At 44.0% G+C, this 16,814-nt stretch overlaps 1 pseudogene; it reads left to right on the top strand.

Annotated features, from left to right (window-relative positions):
* Positions 1-16,047: 16,047 nt before the first annotated feature.
* LOC136659608 (5S ribosomal RNA) lies at positions 16,048-16,167 on the top strand (annotated as a pseudogene).
* The last annotated feature ends 647 nt before the right edge of the window (positions 16,168-16,814 follow it).

Below are 16,814 nucleotides of genomic sequence, written 5' to 3'. Positions count from 1 at the left end.
TTTTGACTAGTGGCTCCCTTGACCTTCTAAGCCATTGGCCAAGGGTTCTCTTTTAGGGCTACAATCCTGTACACCGTGTAAGGTGGTGGGTATTTCGCAAGGATTCCACGGCTCCCTGGGGGGCCATGGTTCACAGTTTGGGAACCACCACCCTAAGGCAATGAAGTTCCATTTGATTGCCACTGAAAAGCCTAACAAAATCCAGATTTGTGGACCACTGAAGTCTAGTCTACAAATGCAGCCACAACCAGTGGCAAGGAGGTGGTGGTGTTCTGACTGATGTGGGAGAAGTGTCCAAGGACCACATTTTTTAGTGCTCCGCTGTGTAAATACAAACTCACTCCACTGCTAGTACACAATTAAGAATGGAATGCTGGGTCAGGATGTTTGTCCCTGGTATGCTAACTGAAGTTGCCCCAAGCCCTGCCCGATCCCCACCCCAGTGCTCCCACAACCCGCTCTCTCTGCCACCTTACTTGCACTGCTGGAGTATCTAGGTGATTATGGTGCATGCAGAGAACCTCCAATCAGCACCTGTGAAGTGCATGATATTTCCACGTCACTGCAACATGATCTACAATAGCAGACTGTAAGATCCACTGCCTTGGGCACTGGATAGGATTGAGTTGTAAGCCAAAGACACTAGGAGCAGAGGTTTTCTGCAGGTGATATCAGGAGTAGTGGCACCAATCTATCAGGCTTGGATTCAGCACCACTCACATAGCTGGTCAAAGGGATGACGTGGGGCTTCTCAGAGCAGGCCTAGAAGATACTGAATAAGTGCATCATAAATTGTTTTCACTACTTAAAGCAAACACGTGCAACCCATGTTATGCTGGCAACTGTAGAATGAAGTGCACTCACAGTCCATAAATCAGTGGGTCATGTGAATTCAGACAGCACTAATAAAATGAGAGTGCTCAATAAATATTGCTTGAGACACAGTGGAACAATTCCATCCATCCGTTTGCAGCTTGGAACTAGTTATAATGTCTGTCTGGGGAAAATGCTGTGCAACGTGTTGCCCAAATATTCCTTATGATCTAATCCAGTGTTTCACAACCAGTGGTATGGGTACCACCAGTGGTAGTTGAGGTGGTGTCTGGTGGAACTCGCAGGACCCCTGGACACCTTCCACCCAGCAGCGAGACCAGGCATATGACACAACAAACAGCGGTAGGAGGCTTGGCTTGGTGGACAAAGCTCCAAAGCTTGCTTTTCTACACTCCTCAAAGCCTTCCTGTCAACCCTGAGCCTCTTACTGGTGTTTGTCATGTTGCATCTGGCATCCCAACCTAGAAGTAATTGGCGATGAGTCCATCACCATTAACTACGGGTGGTACTTCAAATAGGTGAACCTTGTGAAGTGGTATGGCAGAGGACAAACATTGAGAACCATTGGTCTAGTCTAGGGGTGCCCAAACCCCGGCCCTGGGGCCACTTGCAGCCCTCGAAGGCTCCCAATCCAGCCCTCAGGGAGGCCCCAGTCTCCAGTGAGCCTGTGGCTCTCCGAAGACTTGCCCATACTAGCCTGATGCAACTGCTCGCAGCGTGACGGCCAACTGTTCGACCTCTCGCATGAGCTGTGGGACGAGGTTTCCCTCCACTGCTTGCTGTTTCACATTTTGTGATGCAGCGGTGGCAGCAAAGGAAAGGCTGACCTTGCTTTGTGCAGGGCCTTTTATAGGTCTTGAGCTATTGCAAGACCTTCATTCATTCATATAAGTTCCATCTCTAATATATTCATTTATGTAAATTTATACAAATTTGAAATGTAAATTAATTCTTTTTTTACCCCGGCCCCCGACACAGTGTCAGAGAGATGATGTGGCCCTCCTGCCAAAAAGTTTGGACACCCCTGGTCTAGTCAAAACAGACAGGACAGTGGGAACAAGAGATTCAGAGGGGGAGGGGGGCAAGGCACTCCTGGCCACTGCCACCACCTACGAATCCAATAGCGGTAACAGATGCAAAATATACTGCGAAACAGCTTTCTCAAGGGGTGTGCCTCCCCATCCCAAATAATCAGAACTCCTCATCCCTGCATCTGCCAGTAGGACCTCATCCCTGCATCTGCCAGTCTGTCTCTTCTTCAAGCTTGTATTTTTCTTCTACAGTCATTTTGACCTAACATGGAGTTCCCCCCCCCCCTTAAAACCTAAATTCATCTTTCATTTCTTTGCATCCTATGCCCAGGCTTCCTCCAAGAAGTGCAAGGCACATGGTTATCCAATTTTTTTTTTTCATTAAATAAGCCCAAGTGCTAAAATTCTTTCTTTAACCAGAAATTGGTCATAGCTAGAGGTGCTCTAAAATGTTTTTATTTTTCCTCCGATTTCATTTTGTCCCAAGGGAGAAATGCGCAGAAAGCAGTGTTAGATGGTTTTATTCCAAGGGTGCAGTTTTATAAATTATAACTATAATCACTTTAAAACTGTACTAGATAGGTGATATAGGTGGCATAGTGATAGCAGTAGCAAACATAGTCATTATCCATGCTTGCCCAGTCCAGTCCATTATTATTTCCACCTGCAGATTTCCCGATTTTTTTTTTCAGATTTGGGGGTGGGGGGTGGTACAAAAATGTGCAGAAAGTGGTGTTATGTGTTTTTACTTTGTTATTACCAAAAATCCATGCCTCTAGTCATACCACAGGAGAATGCAATACACAGCCCGTTGGGCAGGTGGGAGACAGCCACAAGTTAAGAAAGTGTTTGTGGCTGCTACACACAGCCCTTTCTACCATCTATCGGAAGGTTTTATGCTGTGCTGAGATCATCATCAAAGTATCTGAAGCTTTTGGAGATGGGCTATCTCAGAATGCCAGATGCAAGGGAGGACACCAGGATGAGGTCTCTTGTTATCTGGTGTGCTCCCTGGGGCATTTGGTGGGCCGCTGTGAGATACAGGAAGCTGGACTGGATGGGCCTATGGCCTGATCCAGTGGGGCTTTTCTTATGTTCAGGTCAGGATGCTCATATATTTTGGTCAGCATCTGATCTTACCTAATGCTGAAGACAGGAAACAAAACTCAAACCCTGGTTTTTCTCTTGATCTGTCCAACAATTCCTACAGCATACAAGCACTGAGATGTGAGCTTCTTCAATATCTTGTCTGGTAGGGGTATAACCTTCACTGTGTTGGACAAATATTAGCAGGCACTTCAACAATTAAGTCTTTATTGCAGGTAGGCCCTGCTCTGCCTCCAAACAGGTCTCTAGACAGTCTCTCTTCAAAGGGATCCAGACCCCTGCAGCTTTAGCAGATGAACTGCATCAGATGACTTCAGACCAGTCTGAGCATAAATTTCATGGGGAGAACTTCCAAAAAAATGGAGGCAAGAGGGTGGGGGAAGATGGGTGCCCCCTGCCAATCTATGACGTAAGGTGTAGGTCTCATGGGGAAGCCAATGGGTAGGTCATGACCATAACAGGAAAAACAGTTCTTGTTGTTGATTCCATAATTGTGATGAGATTAGTCTGGCTTTCTTTAGTTTAAGGGCAGGTCATTCTTTTTTCCACAGGTTTATGATCACTTTCTTCTCCCACCCCCAGCATGCTTTCTAAAACTGGCTCAACCACTAACAGCCTGAACGTTGATAATTCGCTCCTCTCTGTTTTGTGCTAGGCCATTAGTAGTAATTTCACACCCTTTCGGTCAAATTGTTCATAGGCATTTGTAAGAGCTGAAATATACTTTAATGCACAATTACTCAGCCTTTGCCAGGCAGTGTATATATATATTTGACCCTCCTGGCTGGTGGAAAAGGGGCCATTAATGCCTTTCGACTCGATTAGTACTCAGGGGCTCATTAATATGCAGGCAAATGGCACGATAGCCGAAAAAAGCTTTCTATCATATTATTATGACACTAAATCCAGTTACTGGAAAGTTTAAGAAAAAGTTGCAGCCTACACAGTAACTCTTCCAAATGGAATAAATTGGCCATTTTGCCCAAAAGGCCACCATGACCAATTACCTGTTTAATTCTAATTTCAAAAACAAAACTGTTCTTTTTATTCATTTATTTAATCACTATATTGTCTTATTTCATACTGTAAGTAACAGTCTTGGAGGACAGATTCACAAGAGTGAATGTTCCTCCTCATTCAGTGACTCACAGGTAACCATGTGGGTTCAAGAGGCCACTGTTTCCCTCAGGGTCTAAAATTGCTAAGGCACACCATCTTTTTTTAAAAGGATCTGTTTTATCATTTTAAAAAACAAATACTAAGGTTGTGCTTAAAAGTTCAATAGCGAAAATGTTCATCCTTGTGTTGATGACTGTTCCAGTTTCAGTCCTCTATCATTTCTGATTTCTGCAAGGTCATCTTCTTCTACAACAGTTAATTCTGCTGACTCACATGTACTTTACACAAATGGATCTCTCACCTAGGCCAAGGAAGATACAGCAAGTGGGGGGAAATATTTGTTAATGATGAAAAATACTTTTCAATGTGTCTACTTGGCAGTAACAAACTTTGTAGAATTACATCAACAAGATTTTTGTCTCGTTTCCCAATGTAACTAACTGCTTCCAGAAAGCCACAACTGTACCTCTTTTGGGTTTTTGATTGGTCTGCAATTCATGTATTTCCTAACTTCGGTTGGTGTATATTAAATAGTCCCACCTCTTTCTTTTTGGATGGGAAGCTTGACACTGCTGAAAGTTACTTCGGGCTTGGAAGTAACTTACAGTTCAATCCAGACTGCACATTATGCCGGATTCAGACTGCAGTTATGCTGGATCCCAATCCCCATTCCTGGCGAGCTTGGAGTGGCTTCAAGCTGCTCCACTCTCCTCAGACTTGTGCCACCTCAAGACGTGGTGCAAGTCCGAGGAGACCCATAGGAGCCAGGGTGCCTTACCCAAGGTTAGGGGGAAAGTTTCCCCTTACCGCTGGCTGAGACACTTTGGGCCCCTATCCTGTGCTGGATACAGTGCAAGCCTCTTGGCTTGCCTGTTCCAGCACAGGACAGGATTGCACCTTAGGGAGACAAAGAAGCCTTGCATGGGTCAAAATGTGTGTGTGTTTTCCTTTCTTAGTTTTTAATTGTAGTAACGACTTTAGATCACCAAAAGCCTCCAGTTTCTATCATGTTTCTATCATTCTGCAACATCAAATGTCTACATTAAAAGAAGTGGTAGTCAGACTCCCTGTGAATCCAGGTTTTTGTTACTCTCTAAGAAAAACTCGAGTTCACAGGAAAGGGACAGCAACCCATCTTGTCAGTCAAACTGCAGATGTTTTCATAGCCTTGGAAGAAAGCAGATCTCATTCAGGATTACAGGCAGTCAATTTTCCTTGATGGACTTAATACGCACAAAGGCAAATGTCTTCAGAGCCAAAACAAAAAAACAAAAACCCACATACCTGCTTCACCTGAGAGATCTGCTGCAGGACTGTACCACATCCATCTGCAGACTGGTGTGCTTCATTTACCAGATTTTACTGCACTAGATAAGTCTTAAACAGGAATTTCCCAATCTAGATCCTTCCTGTTTTTCTTAAGTCTTGGTTCTACATGCAATTTTGCACTTGTTAAATAAATAGGAAATAAATGGGAATGGAACACATGAACAGTACTTCAATTAAAACAAAAAAACACTTTTTATTATTTTTTATTTTTGCAAGGTGCCTGACTCACATAAGCATTTCAATTAGGTTCATTAAGAAAGTTATTACTTGTTAATTGAATAGCAACAGACTGCTATGAATCACTTATTTGAGGCCTAATAAGTATGTAAGAGCGAAATCTACTCTCATGTAATTCCATCAGCAGTAAACTAGTGTAATTAGATTCTTACTAACAAACTCAAATTGCCAGGAATGTTGAGCCAGATAATTGGCATTTAGGAAGATACCTGGAGATATTCCTTGCAATATCAATTAACATACTTACTTAAGCGACAGCTTAAACCCTTAACAAGTGATTGAGACCAATGGGTAATCCAGGCAAATGATAATTAAATGCTTAAACAGCACAGGGACAGGTTTGGGGCAGGGGGAAATATAGTGGAAGAGGACATTTGCTTTGGTCACTCATATCAAAGAAACTACATTATCCAGATATGAATGAAAATATGGGCTGCAGTCTTTCTGGACAGTCTTTTAGACAAACGGCCCCATTCATCCATTCCACTTCTTCACTGGTACAGTAGAAATGATGCTACATTGTTAAAATTCAGTTAAGAAAAACCAAAGGCTTGTCGCTTCTGCAAGGTCACAATTACAACCATCAGAGGTGGTTCCACAATGGTTACCCTTCCTCTGGCAACTTATAGCCCAGGGGTGTCCAAAGTTTTTTGGCAGGAGGGCCACATCACCTCTCTGACACTGTGTTGGGGGCTGGGGGGGATTAATTTACATTTAAAATTTGAATAAATTTACATAAGCTTACATAAATGAATATATTAAAGATGAACTTATATGAATGAATAAAGGTCTTGCAATAGCTCAAGGCCTATAAAAGGCCTTGCACAAAGCAAGGCTGGCCTTTCCTTTGCTGCCGCTGCTGCATCACAGATGTGAAATAGCAAGCAGTGGAGGGAGCTCTCATCCCACAGCTCATGCGAGAGGTCAAACAGTCGCCCTCATGCTGAGAGAAGTTGCGTTGGGCCAGTGCGGGCTTCAACAAATCTCCAGAGGGCCAGAGGCTCATTGGAGACTGGGGACTCCCTGAGGGCCACATTGAGAGGCCTCGAGGGCCGCGAGTAGCCCCTGGGCTGGGGTTTGGACACCCCTGTTATAGCCTAATCCACCAGGGTCCCAGCACAGGACCCTAGTGTGAACCATATCTGGGTTGTTAGCTTTTCATGCCCAAAGAAACTGAGAACTAGGATCAGGCCTAAATTAGATATTACAATCCATTTATTCACATAACACTTTTCAAAAGCCGTGCACCAAAACACATAGTCTTTCCAAGTTTTAAAGCAGCTGGAGCAGAATTATTAGATGAGAAAAATTAGTCCTTTCACCAGGAAGGAAAGACAGAAGTGAAACTGCTTACCTGAATTAAACTTCTGGGAGAAAAGGTAACACCTGCGGCAATAAACAGGCCTTTGCATAGCATCCAATGTGCTTTTATAACAACACTAAAAATAGCAATTAATAATGAATAATCATTCTAGACATTCAACAGAAGAGCCTGACAAAATCAGGTGTGCACCAGCGGGAATGAAATGTCATGGAGGAACGCAAGACTGTGCGCATTGGCATGCATGAATTGTCGCGGAGAAAAATGCTACAAGAGCAACAAAGACGTTACACAACTGTCTTAGAAGACAGTTCATCATCTGCAGTGGAGAGGAAAAATGACTTCCTGAGTAGCAGAGCTGGATTTCAAACATAAATATGTAAAGGGGCTGGGAAGGATTTTCAAAGTGTCAAAAATGTCTGGGAAAGACATGCTGCAAGTCACCGGCAGAAACTGACACTTGTATTTGTGGTTACACTGGGTCAGAGATGGCTTACACCCCTGCTGCTCCTCTAGTCACTCCACACGGCCCGTCCTCAAATGCCAGAATCAAATCTCAAGGTTGATCCGCCTACATATGGTCCATCCTTGCTTGACTTCTGCATCAAGGGATGGCTTGCATGCGTGAATGAGCCCCTGCAGAGCTAATATTCTGATCAAAATTGCTCTGGCAGAAGAGGTGGGACATTTCTGTCCTTTCAGGATGCTCCTCCAACATCACTGAAGGCAAGACCAGCTAGCTGAAATGACTCCTCATCTGTGGAGGGACATCTAGTTTCCCAGAGTGGACCTCCATCATGGCCAAGAAGCAGGTCTTCTGCCTGAGCTCTGTGTTGCTCAGCCTAACCAGCAGCACAGCACTTTGTTTCTCTCCTTTTCCCCTCCTATTATACCCATTCCCCACCTTGTCCAATTAGGGCAAGGGACCTCCAAAGAAGGGGAGGGAGAGTTAGCAGCACTCCAAAACCTCCTCCCATCACTAGTGTGTGATGGATGCCTCCATTGCCTTTGCCACTGGAGCCAGGCGTCAGGTTATCTACTTGGGAATCCAAACTCATAAGAGGCCTCCTACAGATCTGAGAGGCACTCCAGCCATAGAATGAAAGGGCAGCCATGAAGGGGCTGGGAAGCAGGCAACACTAATGTACAGGAAAGAAATGTCCATAAGCAGTCTTCGCTTCAAACACAATGGGTTAGATCCACCTGTTCCCTTCCTCCTAAAGAATGAGCTTCCTCAGGTGGAAGAGTTTGTTCCGGAGTACAGCTTTTCGTCCAGTGGCACACGTCCCACTGATGATCCTTCACAGCTTGGCAAGTAGTCCTTGGTCTGGTAGATTATTCTACAGGTATAACCTAATTATCTATGGTTTTATCTCAACAAGCCATTTAGTTATTTGATTTTTCTCTGTAAACTGCTTTGTGAACTTTTAGTTGAAAAGCGGTATATAAATACTGTTAATAATAATAATAATAATAGAAGAGAAGGGCCCTTTAAATTAAAGGAAAAAAAGACCTTTAACAATAGCCTTGTTAATGTGGGAGAGCCTTGTTAATGATGGCAGACAATCCATCAATCATTCTCTCTCCAGGCACTCAGGACAGCTCCAGCTCCTCCCTTCCCGCTGAGCATGTGAAAGAATGCTAAGTGGAAGTGACTATCACCTCCTCCATTCTTTCCCCATGCTGTGGCTCCCAGTGAAAAAAGGGGTAGCTGCCTCAGAGTGTCGCCTTTCTAAGTCCCTGGAGAGAGACTGATTGTCTGCTTGATGCCTCCGTTGTGCATTACAAAGGTCAGCAAGGTTGTTTTTAAATCACTGAGCAAAGGGACATCGTTTTTTAAATGGATTTGCTTTAACGTGATTTTTGCCATCCATATGAGTTCTGGGAACAAAACCCTTATGGATACCAAGACTCAACCTGTACATGTTCATCAAATGCTACCACTGCACAGGGACAATATGGGCTGGGCTGCCTGGCCCAGCCCCTCCAGAAGTGGGGATGTTCAAGATGACAGTAAGGTGAGCATTGCAGCAACCCAAAAATTTCTCTTCAAGTCATACGCGGAACAGGGGTGGAAGATGCAGAGGTGAGAAGAGACCAAAAGTAACTGGAGAAGTCTCTCTCTTGCTTCTCTCCTGCATCACCCACATAGAGCAGCCACCCCTGGAGGCACTTACAAAAAAAATGGTGCAGTGTGTGTGTGGCCGGGGAGGGGGGTGGTGTTGAACAGCCCAGCTGTAGTAGAGCAAGTTTTTCATTAAAGGAAGGAAATTGTTGGGATTTCCTAACCTATTGGTTTTAACAACATAGTTCACTCAGTTTGCTAGTTCACTAGTAATAAGGAACAAGAAACTAAGTGGAATACACAGGTGAAGTAGATGAGAGTTTCTTGTGCTTTACCGAATAATGTCTTTTTTTATTTCGAAGTCATTTTTTATTTCAAATTCTGTCTTAAGATCTTCTTCTTTTGGTGGAAGCTGACAAAAAGGTTTGTTTGGAGAATACAAAAGAAAAAAGAAGAAGAAGAAGAAAACCAAAAATCAATCTTCTCTTCAAAGAGATAAACTGAAAGGTGGGTTGGGGATTCCTAATATAGCAAGATACTATGATGCTTCTAAAGTAGTTGCTATGGCGTCTTAGGTGGAAACAATTTAGCCTGGCATCTGAATAAGAATGTTCAAACATTTCTTGGAAACATTCACCATGGAGATATAGAGACTGACACAAAGTTTCATTTTATTCAGTGTCATAATCTCATCCATATTGAAAATTTGGAAAGGAAGTAGAGACACCCCCCTCTCTCTCTCTCTCTTTCTCTCTCTCTCTCTCTCTCATTCAAAGCAGAGATCGTTGCATGATATTTTACACCAAAGATAAGAATGGTTCCATCAGTAAAGTTAAAGCATGTCTTCATGCTAGGTCATATGTGATTTCTGGACAAGAGTTGAAGAAAACCAAAGGATACGGTCTCCCATTTTTCTCCATTCCTACACAGGATCTTGAATTTTGAAGAGCAGAAGGGAACCTAAAATCTAAAACCCTATTTGACTAATCAATGAGAGAGAAATAAGAAGTTATAGAGAACAACTTGGATGAGAAGCTTGTTGTGAAAAAATATTACAGAAGAACAATTAGATGTAATTAGAACAAAGATATGAAGAATGAATGATGACTTGAACAGGTGACAAGAACATCATCAATGAAATGTGAAAGTTTTGTGAAGTTGATTTAAAAAAACTCAAGGAAAACAAATGAGAACCCTGTACACATGCAGGAGCGGTTCACAAAATTAGAAAGCAACATAATTTGAAAGAAGAAATTAAGAGCCCAGTCCAGTGGCATAGCTAATGATCATGTAGCCTGGCGCCAAGCTCAAAATGTTGCCCCAAAAGTGACGTCACAACCAGGCTTTTTAAAGAGTGAAGACTGGCAGTAACCCACCTCCTCCCCACAGCAACTCACCACCCACTTGCTCTGCTGCCTCCCCCAGTTAGTGGCATAGCTAAGGCATCTATCTGCAACTATCTGTCAGAAAAGATTTTGTAGCCCCACCCCTGCATGACAAAATAAAATTTAATTAAGTAAATAAATAAAAAGTTATTGGTTCCATGCTGTATCATAATAACATCTCATTGGCACTCAGAACAGTCTCATAGGTCAGTTTGGAGTTAAGCAAATCCACTTTTTGTTCCAGAAGTCAGTTGTATTTTCATTTTCTGGTTAATTGGCCATAACTTTTGATAGAAAACAGATATTCCAGTGCCATGTGTTTCATTGCATTCTGCATTAAATTACCGTTCCAATGATATATAACATGATGGTCGGATTCATACATACCAAGATTTTCACAATTTTGGTCACTAGTGTCAAGCTCATCTCCCCTCCCCATCATGCTTATCCTTTTATTGACTTTTGTGATCTTGTTTGCCTGCTTATATGCCAATAAAGGTATTATTGATTGATTGATTGATTGATTGATTGATTGATTGATTGATTGATTGATTGATGTCAAGCTCAGCTTGTTGCCCCCCTAAGGCTTGAAGCCTGGTGCAACTGCTACCCCCTGCACCCTCTTAGCTACGCCTCTGGCTCAGTCCTATGGTGATGCAGCAACACCAAAATGGCTGTTGCTGTGCCCTGGGGGAGGCGGTCATAGAGGCCTCCTCTGGATAGGGAACATTTATTCCTTTACCTGGGAGTGAGACTCTGCAGCACTGATGGGTCAACCCAAACCTGCGGTGGCAAAATTACTGATGCAGGTCTACATGGACCCAGGGCACAGGATCAGGTCCAGGAAGGAGCCTAGGATTTGGTGACTGCCACTGCTGCTGAATCTGCCCCCTTCCCAGAGCCGATCTGCCCATCTCTCTCCCCATCACCGCCTTGTTCCATCCTCCCCAGCTCTGTCCCACCTTCCCCATCATCCTATCTGCCCCAGCGGGTAAGGGAGGATCTTCTGGCAAACCTGGAAAGGCTCTAGTCTTTCCACCAGTGCTGTGGCTGTCAGAGCGTGCCACAACTGCCATAAGGTATTTAGTGCTGGCAGAACACACGTTACACCAGTGCTAAAGCCCAAGGGGATTGGGCTCTTATTAATGGAATACTGAATTAAGAAAGATGAAGATGAGGTTGAAAGAAATTGACAATGACACAAGGAAAAAAGCACTAGAGGATTGTCAGGAAAATTAAAAGAACAGATTTAGAAGAATGTGTGGAACATTTAATTTAATTTTATTTAAAATGGTAGGAATCATATAGGAAGGGTGGAGGGTGCTTTTAGAATTCAATCCATTACAGTAAGTAACTCTCAAACTGTTTTGGCAAACACCTTAAATGTAAGAATTGGGGACACTTTACTTTGTAGGCCATGAAGTCAAGTAAAACAAATTAGCAGAAGTTTTTTTACCCACTGTTGTAAGGTAAGCCTTCAGTCATAAAGCTTTTCACCACCAAATCCAATTAATATTCAATCCTACACCTTTCTCCGTTAAGCATTTCAAAAAACGTTATAAGGCAAGTAGAATATTCACTAAATAGTGAGGATTTTTTATTGGAATGTGGGTTAAGGTGAATCTTTCATTACATAACATACAACTGGTTTTTGTTGCTCACCAGTCTAGACTATGTTACTCAATCTCAGCAGACTATATGTTGTCAGTTAATTTTCTGGGGAATCATGTGCTAATTAGGCAATGGTCTGAAAACTGCATTATGATCCCACACGCCATATACAGCTTAAAATGATGAAATAAACAAATAGAGGCAAGGGAGATGGAGTGGACTGGTCTACTGGCTGTTTTTATGCATGTTACATTGGCCCAAATCCAAACCAACTTTCCAGAACTGACACAGCTGTGCCAATGGGGCATGTGCTGAACCCTGAAGTTGGGTGGCAGTCAGGGAAACCTCCTCCAGGTAAGGGATTGTTTGTTCCCTTACCTCAGAGCTGCATTGCCCTTACCTCGCCGTTGGAAAGTTGATTGGGATTGTGCCCATTGGCTCTTAACTGTATACTCAGAGCTTTCCTTTCTGCAGTTCCCAGCAGGAAGGAGCATTTGGGGAGGATCTTCCACAGAGAAAAGATCACAGGTTTTGAAAACAGGCGTTCCTGATCTAATTCTGGACATCAGCACACTCTACATTCTCATGTATGCATATACCTTTTGGTCGGAGAACCACGGGCAGAAATCAGACACATGCCATCTATTCACACTGCCTAGCTTTAAACAGGATGCATGTTCAGATGCACATTTAAATGCAGCTCAGGAAATGCTCCCCATCCTTGCACATTCCCAGACAACCAATTGCGTGACTGCAACTGAACTGAGGCAAAGGTCTCTGACTTTTTCCTCCCTCTCAGATTTCTGATATCTACTGACTGTGAAGCAGTTAGGAGGGTGGACTCAGCCATGTCCCGGGGCCTAATGACACCTGAGGCAGGGTGATGCGGTGATGCAGCAATGTGACCAGCCTACATCATCATGTTGTCCGTCCCCCCCATGAGCTACACTTCCCTCCTGGAACGGCTCCATTTCAGAGCTAAACAGACCCTCAGGAGGACAGATGGGCCCAGCTGGAAGGAAGGAATGAGCGCTCCCCTCTGTGGAAGCCTGTGAACCACCTGGAGCACCACGGAAAGGGGGCGCACCACCACTATGACTCATCACATAAGAACATAAGAACAGCCCCACTGGATCAGGCCATAGGCCCATCTAGTCCAGCTTCCTGTATCTCTCAGCGGCCCACCAAATGCCCCAGGGAGCACACCAGATAACAAGAAGACCTGCAAGGCTTCCTGGGAATTGTAGTTAAGAACATAAGAACAGCCCCACTGGATCAGGCCATAGGCCCATCTAGTTCAGCTTCGTGTATCTCACAGTGGCCCACCAAATGCCCCAGGGAGCACACCAGATAACAAGAGACCTGCAAGGCTTCCTGGGAATTGTAGTTAAGGACATAAGAACAGCCCCACTGGATCAGTCCATAGGCCCTTCTAGTCCAGCTTCCTGTATCTCACAGTGGCCCACCAAATGCCCCAGGGAGCACACCAGATAACAAGAGACCTCATCCTGGTGCCCTCCCTTGCATTTGGCATTCTGACATCACCCTGCAAGTCTGTGCTTGGCACTCCCTCTTAAGTGGTGCCCGGGGCAGATGCCCTGTCATGCTGCATCCTAGATATGCCCCTGGGTGGACTGGCAGGGTGTCATGCCTGCAGCATGATTACAGAGATGGCATCACAATCGCATTACGTACCTTAGATCTTAAAATCGACATACAATGCATCGGAGCAATGCTGCTGGACATGTGGAACTGTTCAGGAAGGCTGATTTCACATCTGGTGAACATGCCTACTGGCTCACAAGTTTCAAGGAAAAGTAGTTAAGACCAATTAAAGAAATTATAGGCGTCGTTCTCCCTTTAAACTCAATTGTTATTTTGCTCAGTTACATGAAAAAAATATAAATTTAAATGCAAAATTGGATGTAATTTTAAAATTATATATGAGCAGCACAAAAGCCCATTGCTCAGTAATGGAAAAAAGAGAATGAGATGCTGACAATTAAATTATGGTTAAGGATGGTCGGAGAAACTGCAAGGAAGCTTAAATTAGCATGCTGTATAAGTCTTAGAGGGAGACAATTGTCTAATGAGACTTGTCACAGGATGGGGGGGGGGAATGGATTTTTATGGAGATTTGAAATGCTAAATGATTGCAGCATGTTGCCCCAATTCAGCAAGGGAGAGCCACAACTGGAAGCAGGTTCCAGTGTGCATCCAATAGCATGCATGTGGTCAAATATTCACAGATATTATTTTGTGGCTACCATTCTGTGGTTTGGTGATTCTGAAGGTTCCATCATTGTGCACAGAAGGCCATCGTTCTTGCCCTTGATATTTCACCACCCAATAGTACAAATCACACTGTCTCCAGAATAGAACCCCCTCTGATTCTGCCTGCCAACCTCTCCATTAAGCATAGTGTTTTGGGAACAAAGACACCGCAAATCACATCTTCATCACTCCAAGGGTGATCTGTTTATGCTTGCAGGCAAGGAGGAGAGGGAGGGGTCAGGCCCCTTCAGGTGGGCCACTCCTGGCATCTATTTCACTGCATGCATATGTGCTAGGAAGCCCCAGCTGGCTGCAGTTTGAGCATTACATGGAGACATAAAAAATGGAGGCACATGAATGATTGACACGTGTGTTAGATGACCTATGTCATCTCAAGATGCAGCAGTTCTCATTAGCTGAGATGGCTTCAAACAGAAAGTTAGACAAATCCATGAATGGTAAATCTAAAGGGCACTGGCCATGATGACTATGAACCTCCAGAGACAGTAATACATACTGCTTCAGTAGGCATTTGAGTCTCTGGAAGCAGGCAGTAGAAGAGGGCTACATGTCCTGCTTGTGAGCTTTCTCCTGGCATCTGGCAAATGACCCTGCAATGCCCATCCCTGGAGAGCAACTCCGTTAATTTCAACTAACTCCAGCTAGAAATTTCACAGCTTTCCCTCACTCTGTCTGCCTCTGTCTCTCTTGCCACTAACCATCAGCCAACTTCTGTTTATTTGGTATACATCTCTGCCTCTCTTGTCAGCTGGCACTCCAAACACTGACAGTTCTCTTATTTAAAACACTCAGGAGCGGGACCAGCCTATACGCGAGGCCAACTGAAACAGTCGCATCAGGAAGCAGATTGGTTGGGGGGGGGCGCCCATCTCTGTCCCCCTACTTGCCTCCACTACTCCTCACCCTCCTTCCACACTCTGGATTTGAAAGGACAGAGTGGAAGAGGAAAGCTGAGCTACAACACTGGAGAGTGAGAAGAGCAGAAGCTGATGCATCATCAGGTAAGGCAAACATAAGAACGAGATCCAGGTTTTGAGTAATAAGATGTAGACAAGTAGTCTAGTGAACCAGGTCTTCACTCCTGGGAGGAAGAGTGAAATTTACATGTTTAAATTGGACAAGCTGAAGGTTTGCAGGTTATCCTGACTTTTCCTGGTTTCAGGGGTTCACTTGTGAAATCTTAAAGCCTCAAATTCATGAGATCTCAGTTTAACATGAGTTTCTGTTGCCAATTTTTTGGGGGGAGGGGGGAGGAAAAAAGAGACCAGAAACATGCCTGCAACACCGTGTTCCTAATGGCATGGCAATCATACTAATCAAAGTCCCTCCAACCCCACCATGTGAAAGCCAACCTCAATTTTAATTTTGGGCATTCCTGTTTGGGAGCAGGCTTGCTTTGGTCTGATTTTTTTTAAAAAAAATTCACAGTGGTAGCCAAGAAATAACAATGACCCCGGGTTCTTTTATCTTTCCCCAACATACCAATTCTGACATCTCACTGTACAGGAAAAGCAAAATATATCTAAATACATGGAAAGGAAACAAAAAAGCACCAACATGGTTTGTTCAGTTTGACTAACCTATGTCAAGCTGTGCTGTGTAGATCAGTGAATGACATATTAGCAGCCAAAGACACCACAAAGAGTGACGCAGCTGCCCACATCAACAGAAACAATTATAAAGCAATTTCATGATGTTTACAGGAGACCAAGAATATGCAGCAACTGTTACCCTGCACATGCCCGATCTCATCTGATCTCAGAAGCTAAGCAGGGTCAGGCCTGGTTAGTACTTGGATGGGAGACCGCTTGGGAATACTGGGTGCTGTAGGCTTATACCACAGTCTTTCGAGACTGAAGGTTGCCAAACTCCTCCTCCTGGAAATGGGAAATTAACAGTATTTATATACCGCTTTTCAACTAAAAGTTCACAAAGCGGTTTACAGAGAAAAATCAAATAACTAATGGCTCCCTGTCCCAAAAGGGCTCACAATCTAAAAAGATGCAAAAAGAACACCAGCAGACAGCCACTCGAATAGACACTGCTGGGATGAGGTGGGCCAGTTACTCTCCCCCTGCTAAATAAAAGAGGAGCACCCACTTGAAAAAGTGCCTCTTACCCAATTAGCAGGGGACAATAGTTGGGGAAAAGAGAACCCTCATACATACGTTGTCAAGGATTTCACTGCCAATAGCAGGGCCCTCTGTTACCTAATATTTAGAAATAGAACCAGCTCCTAATTTAGTTGGATGCGCTTGGCAAGGAAGTAACAGTGGCTCTTCTGGTGTCATTTTGTACCTAAATATGCACAAAAGGCCCATAAGAACATAAGAAGAGCCCCACTGGATCAGGCCATAGGCCCATCTAGTCCAGCTTCCTGTATCTCACAGTGGCCCATCAAATGCCCCAGGGAGCACACCAGACAACAAGAGACCCGAGTCCTGGTACCCTTCCTTTCATCTGGCATACTGACATAAGGC

This window comes from Tiliqua scincoides, chromosome 8 (genome assembly GCF_035046505.1).
Source record: "Tiliqua scincoides isolate rTilSci1 chromosome 8, rTilSci1.hap2, whole genome shotgun sequence".
NCBI classification, from domain to species: domain Eukaryota; kingdom Metazoa; phylum Chordata; class Lepidosauria; order Squamata; family Scincidae; genus Tiliqua; species Tiliqua scincoides.
The sequence above is the reverse complement of the archived record's forward strand: the minus strand, read 5'-3'. Positions and strand labels throughout refer to the sequence as shown.